Source organism: Bubalus kerabau, chromosome 14, assembly GCF_029407905.1.
Source record: "Bubalus kerabau isolate K-KA32 ecotype Philippines breed swamp buffalo chromosome 14, PCC_UOA_SB_1v2, whole genome shotgun sequence".
NCBI lineage: Eukaryota > Metazoa > Chordata > Mammalia > Artiodactyla > Bovidae > Bubalus > Bubalus kerabau.
In genome coordinates, this window is record NC_073637.1 from 18,777,342 (window position 1) to 18,795,909 (window position 18,568).

The window sequence follows — 18,568 nt, forward strand, 5'->3', positions numbered from 1 at the left end:
ATGTCATAGGTTAATAGATTCAAGGTGAGGCTGTGTTCAGTATTGTGAAAGCTGTCCAAGTCTGCCGGGCAAAAGGACTTCAATTGATTATTAATGTCTGCTGTGAATGTGGAGTGTGCCATATAGCATTCTTGGTGTGTATTGTCTTTTCTGATCCAGCCCCTAGATTGATCTGTGTGTTGGACCATCTGTTTCCCTCTCCTCACTTAACCCACCTGTTCTGTGTGCTGGGAGGCAGATTCCAATGGACTGAACCAACAGATCCCCTTACCCTTAGACTTCTGGGTTGATTTGGCCACTGAGAGGCGGAGAAGGCAATGGCACCCCACTCCAGTACTCTTGCCTGGAAAATCCCATGGACGGAGGAGCCTGGTAGGCTGTAGTCCATGGGGTCGCTAAGAGTCGGACACGACTGAGCGACTTTCCTTTCACTTTTCACTTTCATGCATTGGAGAAGGAAATGGCAACCCACTCCAGTGTTCTTGCCTGGAGAATCCCAGGGACAGGGGAGCCTTGTGGGCTTCCGTCTATGGGGTCACACAGAGTCGGACACGACTGAAGTGACTTAGCAGCAGCAGCAGGCGGTGGCTGGAGAACAGAGGGCGGGAGGAGAATGATGTCAGGGTATTTCTCCTCCTGTTGGGTCACCATGGTTTCCTGAAGGCCACATCTCCTTTCAGAAACCCCTTTCTGTCCATCTATCCTTTGTAGGTTCCAGTAACTGTCCCCACCCCGTTACCCCTTCAGACCAAGCTCCTTACATCCTCCCTTTTTGTCTTCTCCAAGCCCTGCCCACACCTTTGTAAACATCATTTTAATGCACTTCCTTTAAATCCCCCAGTTTGTGCCCTGTCTCTTTTTCTCAAGGATCCAGCCTGAGGCAGTCTGTAATGCTTGAGGGGCTTGTTCTGTGGGAGGGTGTGAGAGTTATGGATGGAGACCTTTGTCTTCCCCCTTCCTCAAAGTCCAGGGCAATGTGCCTCCTACCTTCTATAGGATACCGGACTTGCAACATGTCATGGGATGCTCCTGGATGTCTTTTTTAATTCCTTTTTACTAATCAAGCTCCCAGAGGTAATGATGGGCCCTCTACTGTGGTTTGTAAGTACATCCAGCTGCAAGGCGCTCCAGGTGGGAGCTCTCAGGAATCGGTAGGAGGGAACTGACGTCTCTCCTGGTTCTCTCCAGATTGCATCGTGGCTGGCCAGTGAGAGCTGTCATTTCTGCAGGCTGTTGGTCAGAAGTGACTGTGCACCAGGTGGTCTGGAAGGACAGGGGTACCCGCATCTGGGGTTCCACGGGATCGCCATCCTGTTACTGCCTCTGCCTTCCCACTCCCCAAGGCCTGGGGCTTCCACACTCTGAGAACAGGCTCCATGATGTATCAGATCCCACACCACGCCCCGGTTGTGGAGGAGGCTGGGGAGGAGCCCTTCAAAGCCTTCAGAGCAGTGTTTCTTAAACTTGAATGAGCTGATGAGTCAACTGGGCATGATATCAAATTGCAGATTATGATTCAACAGGTCTGGGGTAGTGGCTGGGTTCTGCATTTCTCACGAGCACCCTGGTGATGCTGCTGCAGGGCACACACCTGAGTAGCAGAGACTAAGAGATGGGCATCCAGCAGGGCAACCACCAGCCTCATGGGGCTATTTATATTCATTGTCTTTTCCTTTTTATAAATCTCATAATCTTATCAAATCATCAAAACGCTGACTTTCTAGGAACAGAAACCCAGCTCATCAAAAGGTTTTGAACTTAGGTCAAAAAGAGAAATGTGTTGGTTTTTATGAAGCGGTTAAGATAGGGAGCTGGCTAGGAACGGTGGGGCCCAGGGACCCAAAAGATGTCGCCACTGTCAGCAGCAGCACCACCATCTCTTTCTTCTTTCATTCCTCCTCTGCCTCTTGACTTTTTTAGCCTCATTCTCACTTTCTGCAGGCTGGTTTTCTCTCTCGGGCAGGGAATTAGCTGGTGGCTCTGGGCTAATATCACACTTGCCATCTCAATGGGAAAAGAGAGCTTTCTCCCAGCATCTGAGCGCTTGTGCATCACACTGCACCCGGCTTGATGGCTAAAGTGCCAGGCTTGCCTGTGGCAAGGGAGTGGGTCACTGTGATGGACAGCCCCTCAGAATTAGATGAACAGAAGGGGGGACAAGTAAACCTGAAGGAATAGATGTGCGAAGAGGTATGGGGCAGACAAGACAGTGGGTGTTCATGCCCCTCCACGGCTTTCACCCCACCTGTCCATCTATTCCCCTTAACCACCTTTCTCCTAGTTTCTGCCACACTTTAGTCATTCCCAGGGGGGAAGACATAGCCTGACAGATTTTGCTGAGTGCTTCAAAGAGCACAATCGTCTGCCCTGTGTATTTTCATTGCAATCAATTAGCAAGGCTTTCTCTTTGGTGCAGAAATTAAATACAAAAAGACAAAAGTTCTGGCAAGCTTTTCCCTTTGGTTTCTTCAGGCATTTGATAGCATCTCACGCTGCCTTGGGAGAAGGCAATAGCACCCCACTCCAGTACTGTTGCCCAGAAAATCCCATGGATGGAGGAGCCTGGTAGGAGTCGGACACGCTAAGAGTCAGACACGACTGAGCGACTTCACTTTCACTTTCCACTTTCATGCATTGGAGAAGGAAATGGCAACCCACTCCAGTGCTCTTGCCTGGAGAATCCCAGGGACGGGGGAGCCTGGTGAGCTGCTGTCTGTGGGGTTGCACAGAGTCAGACACGACTGAAGCAACTTAGCAGCAGCAGCAGCACGCTGCCTTGCTGGGAGAATTAAATTGCTTGAGAGTGCCAAGCTGAATGGTAAGGGTGGTGAAGAGCAGGATGGGAAGGCAGTTGACTGCCAAGGGAGAAGCTGGAGGGGGGCGCTTGGGCTGATGTTCATTAATGGGCTGGAAGGACAGGACAGCACGAGGAGATGAGGCTGTGGATGGTCCACTGCTCAGAGCACAGACAAGAACAGCAGGGCAGGACTAGGAGATGAGCCAATTACAGCCACTTTTCAATTTTTTTTTTTTTTTTGAATAAGGAAAGTACAGAATGAATTTTTATTTTTGTTTTTTTTGGTAGGAGATAGTAGAGTTTAGAAGAGGGGTAGATAAACTGGCCCAAAGTCTTTAAGTCCCTGTGAAGATGAAACATCTAGGGTCCCCAGCCTCCAGGATCTAATGCCTGATGATTTGAGGTGGAGCTGATGTAATAATAATAGAAATAAAGTGTGCAATAAATGTAATGCACTTGAATCATCTCAAAACCCCCCCTCCCCCAGCCCCCAGTCTGTGGAAAAATTGTCTTCCAGGAAGCTAGTCCCTGGCGCCATAAAGGTTAGGGAACACTGATCCAGACCACATATTCCTAACATGAGGCCCAAGAGCTGGCAGCATCAGCCTCACCCAGGAGCAATGGGTGTTCTCTGGTCCACCCAGACCTACTCAATCAGAAACTCTAACCAGACTTCCAGGTGATTCTGCAGGCTGTTTGAGCTTGAAAGGCACTGGCCTACATGAGGGTCACCTTGAACAGTGAGGGGCTCCTTAAACCTCACCTGGGCAGAGACACAAAAATTGACCTTTGGGGAGAAACGGCAGTTATCTTGGTCCCCAGCAGCCCAGGAGGGAAGTGACTTACCTGAGGTCACCCAAGAGGCAGCAGTGGCCTACAGGCCTCATTCCCACACTCGTGCTCTGCAGCATTTTTAAATTCTTAATTTAATTTTGAACAAAATGTTTATTTGTCTGCCCTGGATCTTAGTTGTGGCGTGTGGTATCTAGTTCCCTGACCAGGGATCAAACCCGGGTCCCTTGCATTGGAAGCACAGAGTCTCAGCCACTGGACCACCAGGAAAGTCCCCTCTGCAGTATTTTATGAATATATTTATGAAAACCCGGGAGAAGTGTAGGCCTATCACTTCTCCGTGTCACAGAGATGCGATGACGATTCCCACATTGACAGTGACCCCTGGTTTTTATAGTCCCCTCTGTGCTGAAAACCCTGCGATGACCTCACTTGAGGCAGGACGAAAGATGAGGAATGTGGCCATAATGGATTTGAATCGGGGGTGGGGTGGGTGAGCTGGAACCCTTGTGCTGTGCCCTGGGAGCCAGACAGCAATGAAGAACCAGGAACAGAGGAAAAGGTTATAAAAATGTTTAGTCTTTGCTTTATTGAGTTACAACAAATGAGCAACAAGTTAGAAAAATTGTTTTTTTTTAAACTCCCTAACATTTTATTTGTGCAGTGTACTCAAATAGGGGGCAGTGGGATGGGGGGAAGGGACTGCAAACACAATTTATATTGCAACATTTACACCGGATGTATCTCTTGGTTTTTCTTCTTTAGAAGTTAGGACTAACTGAGGAAAAAAAAAGTGCACTCATGAATCTAAAATTGGCCCAAAACAAACACACAAACAAAACAAACAAAAAATCAATTCGTGGTGAAGCTTCAAGCTGAAATCTTGTCCAATACCACACTGAGAAAAGGCAGTTAGGAACAGAAATGAAAACCAAAGCTGTTCATCTTTGTACCATCTAGATAGCACAATCTCTTTTTGTTTTACTTTCACAAAATTAATGCTAATGCTAATGCACTTGTGAGCCCTTTCTGCTGGTTTCTAAAAAGGGGCTCAGAGGGTAGCCACCTGCCACCCAGCTCTCCTGGCCCAAGGTCTGACCTCAGAGGCCAGGCCATCAGAAAAAACCAGACTGGCCTGGGGCAGTTCAGAAAGCCTTGTGCCTGGCTAAACAGGGACCCCCAAAGGCAGCTGGGGAAGAACTATAGAAATGGATTTGATTTGGAAGATCTGTCATTTGTAAACCCCTCTCCAAGCTCAGACAGAGGCCTGAATCCCAGCCCTTTTCCCCGGAAGAAATCTCGCAAATTGCAAACTATCTTTAAAAACAAACTTGCCCTACCTAAAATCCAGTAGATATAATGGCACTAATGCTAACAACCCCCCTCCCCAAAATTAATAAAAATAAAAAAGGAAAAAAAGAGAAAAGCACATGTGATTAGCCCTCCCTCCTGGAAAAAAGACCTTACAATGGTAGAGCTGGAAAAGGAAGTTGCCCTCGGTTAAAAAGGTAACAAAATTCCCATGTTGTACAAATTGGTTCCAGTATAGCAAGAGGTGGGGGCCTGGGCGCAGGAGCCAGCTATTTACAGGGACCCATGGAAAACGCAGTAGTAGGACTTTGGCACTAGGAGCAGTTCCCACCGGGCCTCGGGGAGGTGCGTGTGTGCAGAGGCAGCGGCAGGCACACGCAGCGAAGTCGTTCCACTTGGAGTCTCAGGCCAGGGCGGCCCTCAGCTGGGGAGAGAAGTTCTCTTCTTTCTTTGAAGACAGATTATTCCCTGCATCAGCACGGCAGTTCTGATGGACTTCCCTAGAAGGACGACACAAGACCAGAGAGGCAAGATGTCAGGGAGATGACCATCATTCCCTGCATGCAAGGCATCAGGGTGAGGAGGGGAGGTGGCCTCTTCCTGGCTGTCGTGGGGAGACACTTCCCAAGTCATCTTGGGGTCAGAGGACGACAGATGCCCTTCACATGTGGGGCCTGTTTTAAAGAAACGAGTGTGTATCCTGAGCATGGTCTGACATTATGGTAAGCACCTTCAGAATAAGGCTTTGAAAACAGGATGACTCTCTGGGCAAGTGAAGGAGGTGATTCATTTCATCATGACAAGACCCTTTTCTTGTTTCTGGATAGGCAGCCAGTCACCATGGTTCCTCAAAGACAACAGAATCAGACAAGTCTGGATTTTGGTCCTGACTTTTCTGTATGGAGAAGGAAATGACAACCCACTCTAGTATTCTTGCCTGGAGAATTCCAAGGACAGAGGAGCCCAGCCAGAGGGCCCTAGTCCATGGAGTCGCAAAGAGTTGGACACGACTGAGTGACTAACACTTCTCTATATACTTGCCACAGGGCCATACACATGTCACAATCTCTCTAGGGCTTAGTTTTGCTCCTGTAAAACAGGGATGGTAATAGCATCCACCTGGTAAAGTAGTTGTGATGAGAAGCTGATATATGAAACAGCACTTAAAATCGTGTCCGGCATGTGTATTATATATGTTTGTGTTGTATTTGTTAGATGAAGCCTTTTCCAAATATGATAGTAGATGAGAAATTTAAAGTGTCTTTTTATCTCTTTATTTTTATGTTTAAAATTTTATAATTTTTTAAATTGGAATATTGCTTTACAATGCTGTGTTAGTTTCTATTGTAAACAGCTGATTCACTTCATTGTACAGTAAAGCAATTTTACTCCAGTTAAAAAATAAAAAGAGAAAAAAATGTATTTTTTAATGTTTCTATCAACCCTAAGAGGTGTAGATATAATTACTATTCCCATTTTACAGGTAAGGAAACTGAGCACAGAGAAGCTGAAAAACTTGCCTAAGATCACCCAGCTAGAAAGTGGAAGAACCCAAATTCCAGCTCAGGCAATTTCCAGAGCCTGTTCTCTTAATAGTGTTCATTAAGAGTCAGCATGGAGAAATGTTTAATTCTTACAGACTTTGAAGTAATGAAAATAGTCCAAGAACCTTCTTATGGGTAGAACTGTCTCTTCTTTACCCCTAAAGATATGTTGACTTTCTAACCCTTAATACCTCAAAATGTAACCCTATTTGGGGACTTCCCTGGTGGTCCAGTGGTTAAGAATCTGCTTTCCAATGCAGGAGATGAGGGTTTGATCCCTGATCAGGGAACTAAGATTCCACAATTGCCCCTTAGCTGTGGGGCAACTAAGCCCATGTGCCGGAAGTACTGAGCCTGCACACACTGGAGCCCGGCACCACATGTGATGTAGTTGTGCAGACCTGATGCAGCCAAATACACAAATATACATCTAAAAAGAATGTAACCCTATGGAGGTGATAACCATTAAAATGAGGTCTACAGGGAGGGGCCTAATCCCACAGGAATGCTGTCCTAATAAAAAGGGGAATTTTGCGCATAAAGAGAAACACAAGAAGAACATCACGGAAAGATGAAGGCAGAAACTGGGGTGATGTATCTAGAAGCCAAGGAATACCAAGGACTGCCAGCAACCCGCCAGAAGCTAGGAGCGAGGCAAGGAACACATGGTCCCTCACAGCCCTTAGAAGGAGGCAACTCTGCCAACACCAGCCTTCTAGTCTGCAGACTGTGGGAGAATCAATTCCTATTGTTTAAGCCACCCAGTCTGTGGTACTGGATGGCAGCCTTGGCAAACCAAGACAGAACTCCATCTCCACTGTGGGCTCTGGGGAGCCAGGGATCCTGAGCCAGGAATCCAGGGTGGGCTGGGGGCTGTGAAGTATGCAGTCAGTATTCCATGAAAGGTTGGAAGGGGATCAGGTCTGCAGATTCCTGAAGCCACTGGCTTTTTCGTTGCCTCGTCCCTGGTAAGGTCGTGTCACAGCTTGTTATTAAGGCCCTGAGAAGCCTGTGTGTGTGTGTGTGTGTGTGTGTGTGTGTGTGTGTAGGGGACCAAGAGCAAGAAGACCGACTTCTCAGCCAAAGGAATCAGCAGATCATCTATACTGTGTCATTCCCAATGTCTGGATGTCAAAGGTACCCACATTTCATCAGTACTCCTGATAGTAAGGCTGAATACTGCAGTTAAGAAACCAACTTGTAACATGGGAAGGCAGAGGGGAGGATGGAGCCAGTACACTACCCATATATAAAATTGATAGCCAATGGGAATTTGTTGTATGACTCAAGGAACTCAAACCAGGGCTCTGTAATAGCCTGAAGCAGGGGGAGGTGGGAGGGAGGTTTGGGAGTGAGGGGACATATGTATACCTATGACTGGTTCATGTTGATGTATGGCAGAAACCAATGCAATATTGTAAAGCAATTATCCTTCAATTAAAAAAAAAACAACTTGTAAAAGAAACTGTCTGTGAATGAAATCAGATTCCAGGGGTGTCCTTGGGATCTGTTACTACCCAAAAGGGATCCAGGAAAAGGCATGAAATTGTAAAAGCCACAGGGATCCTTATGCTGTTGGCAGGTGATGCTGCCAACATTACTTCTTTCACAAGGGAAAAAAAAGGAAGCCTGGGGAGGAAAAGTGATTTCCCCAGGTCACATAACTGCTCAGCAGCAGAGTCAAAAGTAATAACAATCATGGTTGCGACAACAGTGAGAGTAGCTTAAATGTATCTCATGCTTATTATGAGCCAGACCTGATACTAAGTGCCAACAGGGGTCATTTCATTTACTCCTAATGGTAACCAGAGGTAGGCCTGCTCTGCGGTGAAGAGATGGGGTTTAGTGAGCAAATGACATCAGGCAAGTGGTAAGTGGTGGAGCCTGGATTCCCCTGGGGCCAATCCAGCTTTAACTGCCTCTCCCAACACCTGAGCTGGGTCTGGTCTCCTTGCCCTGTGCACAGATGCTGCCTGCACGGAGCCACAAGCTGACAGGAAAGTGCAGGTCTGCTTCAAAGACTCGGGCTGATATGTATACCTGTGGCTGACTCATGCTGATGTTTGGCAGAAAACAACAAAACTCTGTAAAGCAATTATCCTTCAATTAAAAAAAAAAAAAAGATGGGGGCTGGGTGGCCCCGGGCACCCAGAGAGGACCACACGCCTTGTTGCTGTTACTATGCAGACACACACCCAGGACGGGTATGTGGGCCACAGCCAGCTGCTTGCTGTGCTCTGCAAAGAACAGCTTTCCCCCAGCAAACGGGGTCTTTTACCGCCTTTGGAAAGGAGGCTGCTTCTGGCTGAATGTCCATCTGAATAGCTCTCAAGACTCCAGGAGGGACCTCCCTGGTGGTCCAGTGGTTAAGACTCTGCTTTCTGATGCAGGAGACTCATGTTCGATCCCTGGCCAGGCAACTAAGCCCACATGCCACAAGGAAGACCCAAGCACAGTCAAGATAAGAATAAATAAATAAAGACTCCAGGAAACAAGGCCCAAGGTGGGTAAAGAGTGATTGTTTGTATTCCCCACCAGGCTGAGGAACGCCAGCTCCACACAGGACTGTGGGTACCCAGGGTGGAGCAGACCGGAGAGAACCGTGGAGTCAGAGAAAACCGGGTCCAGGGCCAGCCATTTCCGAGCTGTGTGCTGAGATCAGCTACTTAGCCTCCCAGAGCCTCATTTCCACAATCCACAACCAAGCAGCTGCTGGGAGGGCTGCAGATGAGGTGTGCAAAACATATGGGGGCTCCAGAAATATTGTCCTGTTTCATTTTCCCTTGAGGAAAGCCAGGTGCAGAACTATGGCCTTAGGGGTACGTGAACTCACCTGTGTGTGTGAGGCTATACACATCTTGTCTCTCCTACAGAAAACTGAACTCTGTCTCTAAGTGACTGGTAGAAAGTTGCCTTTTGTTTTTTTATTTTTTAATTGGAGGAAAATTGCTTTACAGTGTCATGTTGGTAAAAATTTGCCTTTTAGATAAACCTCAATATTAACGTGGTTCTCCATCTGGCATTTTTTAAAAAGAATGGAAGTAAATTTATAATATTCTGTTAGTTTCAGGTATACAGCAAAGTGATCATATATATATATATATATATATGCTATTTTTCAGATTATTTTCCATTATAGATTATTATAAGATATTGATTAGAGCTTCCTGTGCTATACAGTATATCTTCATTTATCTATTTTATATATAGCAGTGTGTATCTGTTAATACCATACTCCTAATTTATCCATCCCCCTTCTTTTCCCTTTGGTAACTATGAGCTTATTTTCTGTGTCTGTGATCTGTTTCTGTTTTTTATATAGATTAATTTGTGTTATTTTCTAGATTTAACATATAAGTGATATCATGTAATATTTATCTTTCTCTGACTTCACTAATATTCTTTAGGTTCATCCCTGTTGTTGCAAATGGCAATATTTCATTCTTTTTTATGGCTGAGTTATATATACACATATACACACCACATTTTCTCAAGCCAGCTGTCTGTCGCTGGGCACGTGGGTTGTGTACATGTCTCAGCTACTGCAAACAGTGCTTCTGTGAATGTCGGGGGTGCATGTATCTTTTAGCGTTTTTGTCTTTTCCAGAGTGGGACTGCTGGATCATATGGTAGTTCTATTTTTAGATTTTTAAGGAATATCTTTATTGTTTTCCATCGTATTTACATACCAATTTACATTCCTACCAACAGTGTTGGAGGGTTGTCTTTTCTCCACATCCTCTCCAGTATTTATTATTTGTAGACTTCTTCATGATAGCCATTCTGACAGGTATGTTACCTCATTGTGGTTTTGACGTGCATTTCTCTAATATAACTGGCATATTGAGCATCTTTCCATGTGCCTGTTGGCCATTTCTATGACTTTTTTAGAAGAATGTCTATTTAGGTCTTCTGCCCATTTTTCAATGGGGTTGTTTTCTTGATATTGAGTTGTATGAGCTGCTTGTATATTTTGGATATTAACCCCTTGTTGATTGCACAATCAGCAAAATATTTTTTCTCATTCAGGAGGTTCCCTTTTTGTTTTGTTGATAGTTTCCATTGCTGTGCAAGAGCTTTTAAGTTTGATTAGGTTCCATTTATTTATTTTTGCTTTTATGTCTTTTGCCTTGGGAAACTAAGAAAATATTGCTACGATTTATGTCTGAGAATATTTTGCCCATACTCCCTTTTATGAGTTTTATAGTGTCATATCTTATATTTAGATTTCTAAACCATTTGAGTATATTTTTGTGTTTGGTATGAGAGTATGTTCTAACTTCACTGATTTACATGCAGTTGTCCAGCTTTTGCAATACCACTTGCCGAACAAACTGTCTTTTCTCCATTGCCTAGTTTTGCCTCCTTTGTCAAAGATGAATTGAGTATAGGTGTGTGAGTTTATCTCTGGGCTATTCTGTGCCATTGATCTGTGTGTCTGTTTCTGTGTCAATACCATGCTGTTTTGATTATTTAGCTTTGTATCAATAGTATAGTCTGAAGTCTGGGAGGGTTATGCCTTCAGCTTTGTTTTTTTTTTTTTTTTTTTTTTGTCCCCCTATGAATGCTCAAACTACTGCACAATTGCACTCATCTCACATGCTAGTAAAGTAATGCTCAAAATTCTCCAAGCCAGGCTTCAGCAATACGTGAACCGTGAACTTCCTGATGTTCAAGCTGGTTTTAGAAAAGGCAGAGGAACCAGAGATCAAATTGCCAACATCCGCTGGATCATGGAAAAAGCAAGAGAGTTCCAGAAAAACATCTATTTCTGCTTTATTGACTATGCCAAAGCCTTTGACTGTGTGGATCACAATAAACTGTGGAAAATTCTTCAAGAGATGGGAATACCAGACCACCTGACCTGCCTCTTGAGAAATCTGTATGCAGGTCAGGAAGCAACAGTTAGAACTGGACATGGAACAACAGACTGGTTCCAAATAGAACAAGGAGTACGTCAAGGCTGTATATTGTCACCCTGCTTATTTAACTTATATGCAGAGTACATCATGAGAAATGCTGGGCTGGAAGAAGCACAAGCTGGAATCAAGATTGCCGGGAGAAATATCAATAACCTCAGATATGCAGATGACACCACCCTTATGGCAGAAAGTGAAGAGGAACTAAAAAGCCTCTTGATGAAAGTGAAAGAGGAGAGTGAAAAAGTTGGCTTAAAGCTCAACATTCAGAAAACGAAGATCATGGCATCCAGTCCCATCACTTCATGGGAAATAGATGGGGAAACAGTGGAAACAGTGTCAGACTTTATTTTTTTTGGCTCCAAAATCACTGCAGATGGTGACTGCAGCCATGAAATTAAAAGACACTTACTCCTTGGAAGGAAAGTTATGACCAACCTAGATAGCCTATTCAAAAGCAGAGACCTTACTTTGACAACAAAGGTCCGTCTAGTCAAGGCTATGGTTTTTCCTGTGGTCATGTATGGATGTGAGAGTTGGACTGTGAAGAAGGCTGAGCGCTGAAGAATTGATGTTTTTGAACTGTGGTGTTGGAGAAGACTCTTGAGAGTCCCTTGGACTGCAAGGAGATCCAACCAGTCCACTCTGAAGATCAGCCCTGGGATTTCTTTGGAAGGAATGATGCTAAAGCTGAAACTCCAGTACTTTGGCCACCTCATGCGAAGGGTTGACTCATTGGAAAAGACTCTGATGCTGGGAGGGATTGGGGGCAGGAGGAGAAGGGGACGACAGAGGATGAGATGGCAGGATGGCATCACTGACTGGATGGACATGAGTCTCAGTGAACTCCGGGAGTTGGTGATGGACAGGGAGGCCTGGTGTGCTGCGATTCATGGGGTCACCAAGAGTCGGACATGACTGAGCGACTGAACTGAACTGAACTGATGCTGAAGTTGAAACTCCAATACTTTGGCCACCTGATGCAAAGAACTGACTCATTGGAAAAGACACTGATGCTGGACAAGACTGAAGGCAGGAGGAGAAGGGGATGACAGAGGATGAGATGGTTGGATGGCATCACTGATTTGATGGACATGAGTTTGAGCAGGCTCTGGGAGTTGGTGTTAGACAGGGAAGCCTTGCATTCTGCAGTCCATGGGGTTACAAAGAGTCGGATATGACTGAGCAACTGAACTGAACTGAACTGAGGGTTGCTTTGGCCATTCTGAGTCTTTTGTGGTTCTGTATAACTTTTAGGATTATTTGTTCTAGTTCTGTGAAAAATGTCATGAGTATTTTGACAGGGATCACATTAAATATGTAGATTGCTTTGAGTAGTGTGGTCATTTTAACAATATTCTTCCAATCCAAGAGCATGGGATGTTCTATTTCTTTGAATCATATTTCATTTCTTTTATGACAATGTGTTTTTCCCTATCTTATGGGTATGAACGTGTATAATCCTCCAACTATGTATTAATAAAGAAAAATGCTGAACAAGACCATTAAAAAAGCCACAAAAACCAGATTGCAAGGCCAAAGGGTGACCCGGAGAAGGGGAGACAACGTCACTGTTTTTTGGTTTTTGCAATGTTCCCAGATGTCTGTGGATGACTCTGGGCCCAGCTCTTGGAAGCACTGAGCTTCAGTTCTCGTTTGACCTCTCCCAGGGTGTGTCATGGTGGGCAGGAGCTGGGCTGTAGGAGCTGGCAGCACTCTCAGAGTAAGGCTGGGAAGATAGTGGACACAGAGGGCACACAGCCCAGCCCTGTGGCCTTGCCCCTCGGGCAGCGCCACTGTCCCCGCGGCAGGCCGCTTCCCCAGAAGGCCCTGCTGCCAGACGCGCTCAGTTCGCCTTGATAAATGCTCCCTGCCGGGGCTTGCACAGCGCACCTGCCATCACGATGTCTTCAAATTGCCCGATGAGTCGCATGTCCACAGTGGCCACTGCTACCCCTGCCCCACCTCCATCTCTCCCACCACTGCGTCTGGCTCACGGAGGATACTCAAATGTTCGTTAATGAAGGAAACACAGGAAGAGAGCACGGTACTGTTAGAGGTGGCTGCTTAGACAAGATCGGTGACAAAGTTCACATTTCATTCATTGTTGATTTTTTAAAGAGTGGGCAGGAGGAGAAGCGGGCGGCAGAGGATGAGATGGTTGGGTGGTATCACCAACTTAATGGACATGAGTTTGAACAAACTCTGGGAGGACAGGGAAGCCTGGTGTGCTGCAGTCCATGGGGCAGCAAAGAGTTGGACACCACTTAGTGACTGAACAACAATAGTGATCTTTACTTATGTGGCCTCTTGCTAAGTCCCTGGGCTACTACCTGGAATCTTATCACTTGGTCAGGGATACTCGCCCGTGCAGAGAACCAATGGTCCGATGAGTCACTTAGTCCCAGGGCATCAGATCGCAGCTGTGGGGGAAACTGCAAGGTCACTGGGCCCCTTTCCTCGTGGCCACTCTTCAAACATTTCCACTGAGTGGATGTCGCACTTCTCCCTGAACACTGCCCAGGATGGGGGCACCCACTGCCTCCCACAGCTGTCCCTTTCTATCTTGGGGACATCTTGGAATGTTAAAAAGCACTATCTAATTCTTTAGCAAAATCTGTTTCCTTATTACTCTGCCTTTTGGGAAGCATGAAACAATTAGAATTCTTTTCCCATGTGCCAGCTTTCTGTTCCTAGTTCTCCTTAATTTTCCCTGTAGGGATGTCCCCTGGGCCCTGTGGACTTGAGAGAGAACGCCGCAGTCCCTGAGACAGAAACACAAGCAGTGTGGCTGTGATTTGTTAGCTCAATAACATTTCTGAGTCCAGCTTTCTTTTACTGGGAGGGGGGATGGATGACAAAGAAAAAAAATAAGTCATTTCCCAGTGGATGCAGGAAATTTTGCACTATCCCAAATTGACCCCACATTCAGCCTTGGTCAACTCTGGACGTCTGGCTAAGGCTCTTTCTCTGAAGCGGTTTGGGGATCTCCTGTTGCACAGACTTGTACACCAGGTAGAGCTCCCTGCTTTTGGAGATATTCAAAGGCAGAAGGAATCCGGGGCCACTGGGTCTTCCTGCTCCTTTTCCATCAGTGGATATTATCCTGCGGAACTCAAAGAATCTGAGCAAATGGAATTATATTTTATTTATGCATTGTTTTTTTTGTGTGGGTGCACTGGGTCTTTTTGTTGAAGCACAAAGGGGCTCCTCTCATTGTGGCATGTGAGCTTAGCTGCCCTGCACCATGTGGGATCTTAGTTCCCTGACCAGGGATTGAACCTGAGTCCCCAGCATTGGACAGTGAATTCTTAACCACTGGACCACCAGGGAAATTCCTTGGAATCCTATTTTAAACTCAGCAGGCAGACTCTCGACACAGTTACAAGTGTGGGTTTGAATTCCAGCTCCACTGTTTTCTAGCTCAGTCACCTTGGGCCAGTTACTTTTCTGTGGCTCATTCTCATCAGACAATGAAAATAATGTCTACGGAGAGTTGTTGAGTTAACACACATAAAGTGCTTGAGCAGTGCCTGGCATAGTAAGTGCTCAGCAAATGTCACCCCTTGTTGCCTCTGCCCCCATCCCCACCTTGAGATGCAGGTGCCATGAACACCCCAAAGCATGGGCTTGTACTAGTGGGGCCCCAACCAAAACAGTCACTTTGGAAAGGCAAGACGGCCAAGTTCTCCACGTGCAGAAGACTGTGCAATTTCTGGGTTGTGTCCATTGAGCAGGTGCTGATGCCAAGGCCACGCCCCTATTTTGGGGCTTTCACTTATATTATCTCACTTGGTCCTGATAACAACAGACAAGTCTACTGGTAAGTGCTGTGGACTGAACTGTGTCCTACCCCAAGTTCTATGCTGAACTTTAATCCCCAGGGTGACTGTATCTGGAGATTCAGGGCCTTTAAGGAGGTGTGTACATGCTGTGCTAAGTCACTTCAGTTGTGTCCAACTCTTTGTGACCCTCTGGACTATGGCCTGCCAGGCTCCTCTGTCCATGGGATTCTTCAGGCAAGAATACTGGAGTGGGTTGCCATTTCCTCCTCCAGGGGATCTTCCCAGGGATTTAACCCCTGTCTCTTACGTCTCCTATGTTGGCAGGTAATGAAGGTTAAAGGAAGTCATAAGGGTGGAGCTCCAATCCAACAGGACGGGTATCCTTATGAGAGAGGAAGAGACAGCAGGAGGGTAGATGCACAAAGGAAAGGCATGTGAGGAAAAGAAGGTGGCCGTCTGCAAGCCAAGGAGAGTGGTCATGTCAGGAACTAGCCTTGCCGGCCCCTTGATCTTGAACTTTTAGCCTCCAGAACTGTGAGAAAATAGATTTCTGTACTTTAAGCTGCTCAGTCAATGCTCTGCTATTTTGGCATCCCTAGTTGACTAATACAGTGAGTATTAAGGCTGTAGAAACTTTAATCATAAAAAGGAATAAAATGTATGGGCATGTGGGTGTTCTAGAATTTTCTACCATCCATCTTCCATTTACACCAGGGAAGAAAGTTCTCAACAACATCTAGACATTTGCAAGATGACTTTCCTTTTTTTTTTTTTTCTTTTTTTAAAAAAAGATTTATTTATTTATTTATGGTTGCACTGGGTCTTCATTGCTGCACGTGGGCTTCTCTTGCTGCAAAGCATGGGCTTTAGGGCCGCCAGCTTCAGTAGTTGCGGCTCTTGGGCTTTAGAGTACAGGCTCAGTAGTTTTGGTGCATGGTGCTTAGTTGCTCTGCAGCATGTGGGATCTTTCCAGACCAGGGATTGAACCTGTCTCCCCTGCATTGGCAGGTGGATTCTTTACCACTGAGCCACCAGGAAAGCCCGATGACTTTCCTTTCACTCCTTCCTTAAGTATTACAGGTCTCAAACTTTGTCTACTGGGTCATACACATAGAATCACATATAGTCTTTTTATTGGTGAGTGAGAGGAGTTTCAAGGGATAATTTGATGATATGTGAGCCCACCTAGCATTCCATTTTTTTACTCCTGCGCTTCTTTGAAGTGTGAACTCAGGCAAGTCATAGCCACAGTAGCCACCTTTCAGGTTCCCTGACGCACCAAGTTCCCTCCTGTTTCAGGGAGTATGTTGTCTTTGAGTCTGTTGTCTCTTCTGCTTGGACAGCTTCTCCTCTTTGCCCAGCCAACTCCTACTTAACCTTTTGGATTTCAATTCACCCACTTCTTGTTCACAGAAACCTTGCCCAATCCCTTAAATCAGGTCTAATTGCTCTATAGTCTCACAGTTCCTTGCACCTTTCCTTCAAAAAATCTTGTCACCTGGCAGCGTTTCTTTTTTGTTTGATGAAAGATTATTTGGTCAAAGACTATGGGCTCTGGGGCTTCCCAGGTGGCACTGACTAGTGGCAAAGAATCTGCCTGCTAATGCAGAAGATGTAAGAGATGTGGGTTCAATCCCTGGGTCAGGAAGATTCTCTGGAAGAGGGCATGGAACCCATTCCAGTATTCTTGCCTGGAGAATGCCATGGACAGAGGAGCCTGGCAGGCTACAGTCCATAGGGTTGCAAAGAGTTGGACACGACTGAAATGACGTAGCACACAGCACATGGGCTCCATGAGGGCAGGACACGCTGAGTGCCAGAGCCTTCTGGAGCCTGGCACTGCAGGCTTTCCACAAACACTGATGGATGAGTGAGCCAAGGCACTTACTGTGAACGTCTCTGGGCTAGTTATTTCTCCTCCTTGGGGCCAGCATCCTTCCTCTGAAAAATGAGGGGCTTTGATTTCATTATGGTCTGAAGTTGCTACAAGCTGCCTAAAGTGCAGGGGAAATTCCTAGTGTGAGAAGCTCTGGAATTAGATAAAAGGAAGTGATAGCAGTTAACTCTCCATGAGGTACCAGGGCAGTGAGGCTAATGTACAGTCCATGAAAAGCATCACCCAGTAAATAGCTAGTGACTGATTCTCCAACAGACCTTTCCCTCAAGCTGCTCACACACGGAAAGCAAACTGTCCCCAGTTCCTCTCCCCTGACGGCTGTCATCTGATGGGACTAGTGAGTGATGGGAAAAAGAATGAGGGGAAGCGGAGGACTGAAATACCAGATCCTGGATAACTGGAGGCCAACTCTCTCTAGTAATTCTCAGGTTGGTTCAATAAACCACTGTAGAGCATCTGTTCTGAATCAGGCACTGGGGGATTCAGGGATTAATTGGGAATGGTGCCTGTCTTCAAGGATCTGGTAGAGGAGAGACAGGGAAATAGTTAATTACAAATTTTCACTTCTCCATCCATCCATTCACACATCTGTATTTAGATGGCTAATCTGAACAGATTATGGGGGCATACATATCCTGGATCCTAAATTGTAGCTAGGTTCCAAGACTTGGCAGCCTTGAATATTTTAAGCAAGTTGAACTATGGAAAATAATTTTTTTTCTGACATTTTCACAGAATTTACCACTTCCCCAAAGCCATCCCTAATTCTCAGGAGATGGAAATTGGCAGAAATCAGGAGGCAGCAAAGTAGTGAATGAATAGTTGTGTACTAGTGTTCAGTTCCATATAGAATGAAGACACGGCCACACCTGTTGGTCTAGCCTGGGCGGTGATGGTGGTGCGCTTCGGCGAGCTGGTGCACTGACGTGTGAGCGGGGGTCTCCAGGCTCCACCAGTCACTATGAGGGAACCAGGACAAGCATTTCTGAGCCTTAGCTTGGCCTCCCGTAAAATGGGCTTCCCTGGTGGCTCAGACAGTAAAGAATCTGCCTGCAATGTGGGAGACCAGGGTTTGATCCCTGGGTTGGGAAGATGCCCGGAGAAGAGAATGGCTACCCACTCCAGTATTCATGCCTGGAGAACTCCATGGATAGAGGAACCTGGCGGGCTACAGCCCGTGGGGTTGCAAAGAGTCGGACACAGCTGAGTGACACTTGGGCTTCCCAGGTGGCGCTAGTGGTAAAGAAACTGGCTGCCAGTGCAGGGGATATGGAGACGTGGGTTCGATCCCTGGGTCGGGAAGATCCCCTGGAGAAGCAAATGGTAACCCACTCCAGTATTCTTGCCTGGAGAATCCCATGGACAGAGGAGCCTGGTGGGCTACAGTCCATGGGGTCACAAAGAGCTGGACATGACTGAAGCGAAATAGCATGGCAGAAAATGAGGAAACAGTCATACCTCTCTCAGAGGGTTGTCATGAAGTTTAAATGACTTAATAGATGTGCTGGCAAGAATGCTGAGCA

General features: G+C 46.1%; 1 protein-coding gene across 2 annotated transcripts in view; it reads right to left on the reverse strand.

Annotated features, from left to right (window-relative positions):
- Positions 1 to 4,151: 4,151 nt before the first annotated feature.
- Positions 4,152 to 18,568, reverse strand: part of ZHX2 (zinc fingers and homeoboxes 2) — a 189,085-nt gene continuing 174,668 nt past the window's right edge. The window contains exon 5 of one of the 2 annotated variants that reach the window (XM_055545918.1): positions 4,152 to 5,400. The gene's annotated coding sequence lies outside the window, so the exon portion shown is untranslated. Of the gene's footprint in view, positions 5,401 to 10,980; positions 18,005 to 18,568 lie in introns of those variants that run through there. The other variant, XM_055545921.1, reaches the window with a different exon arrangement.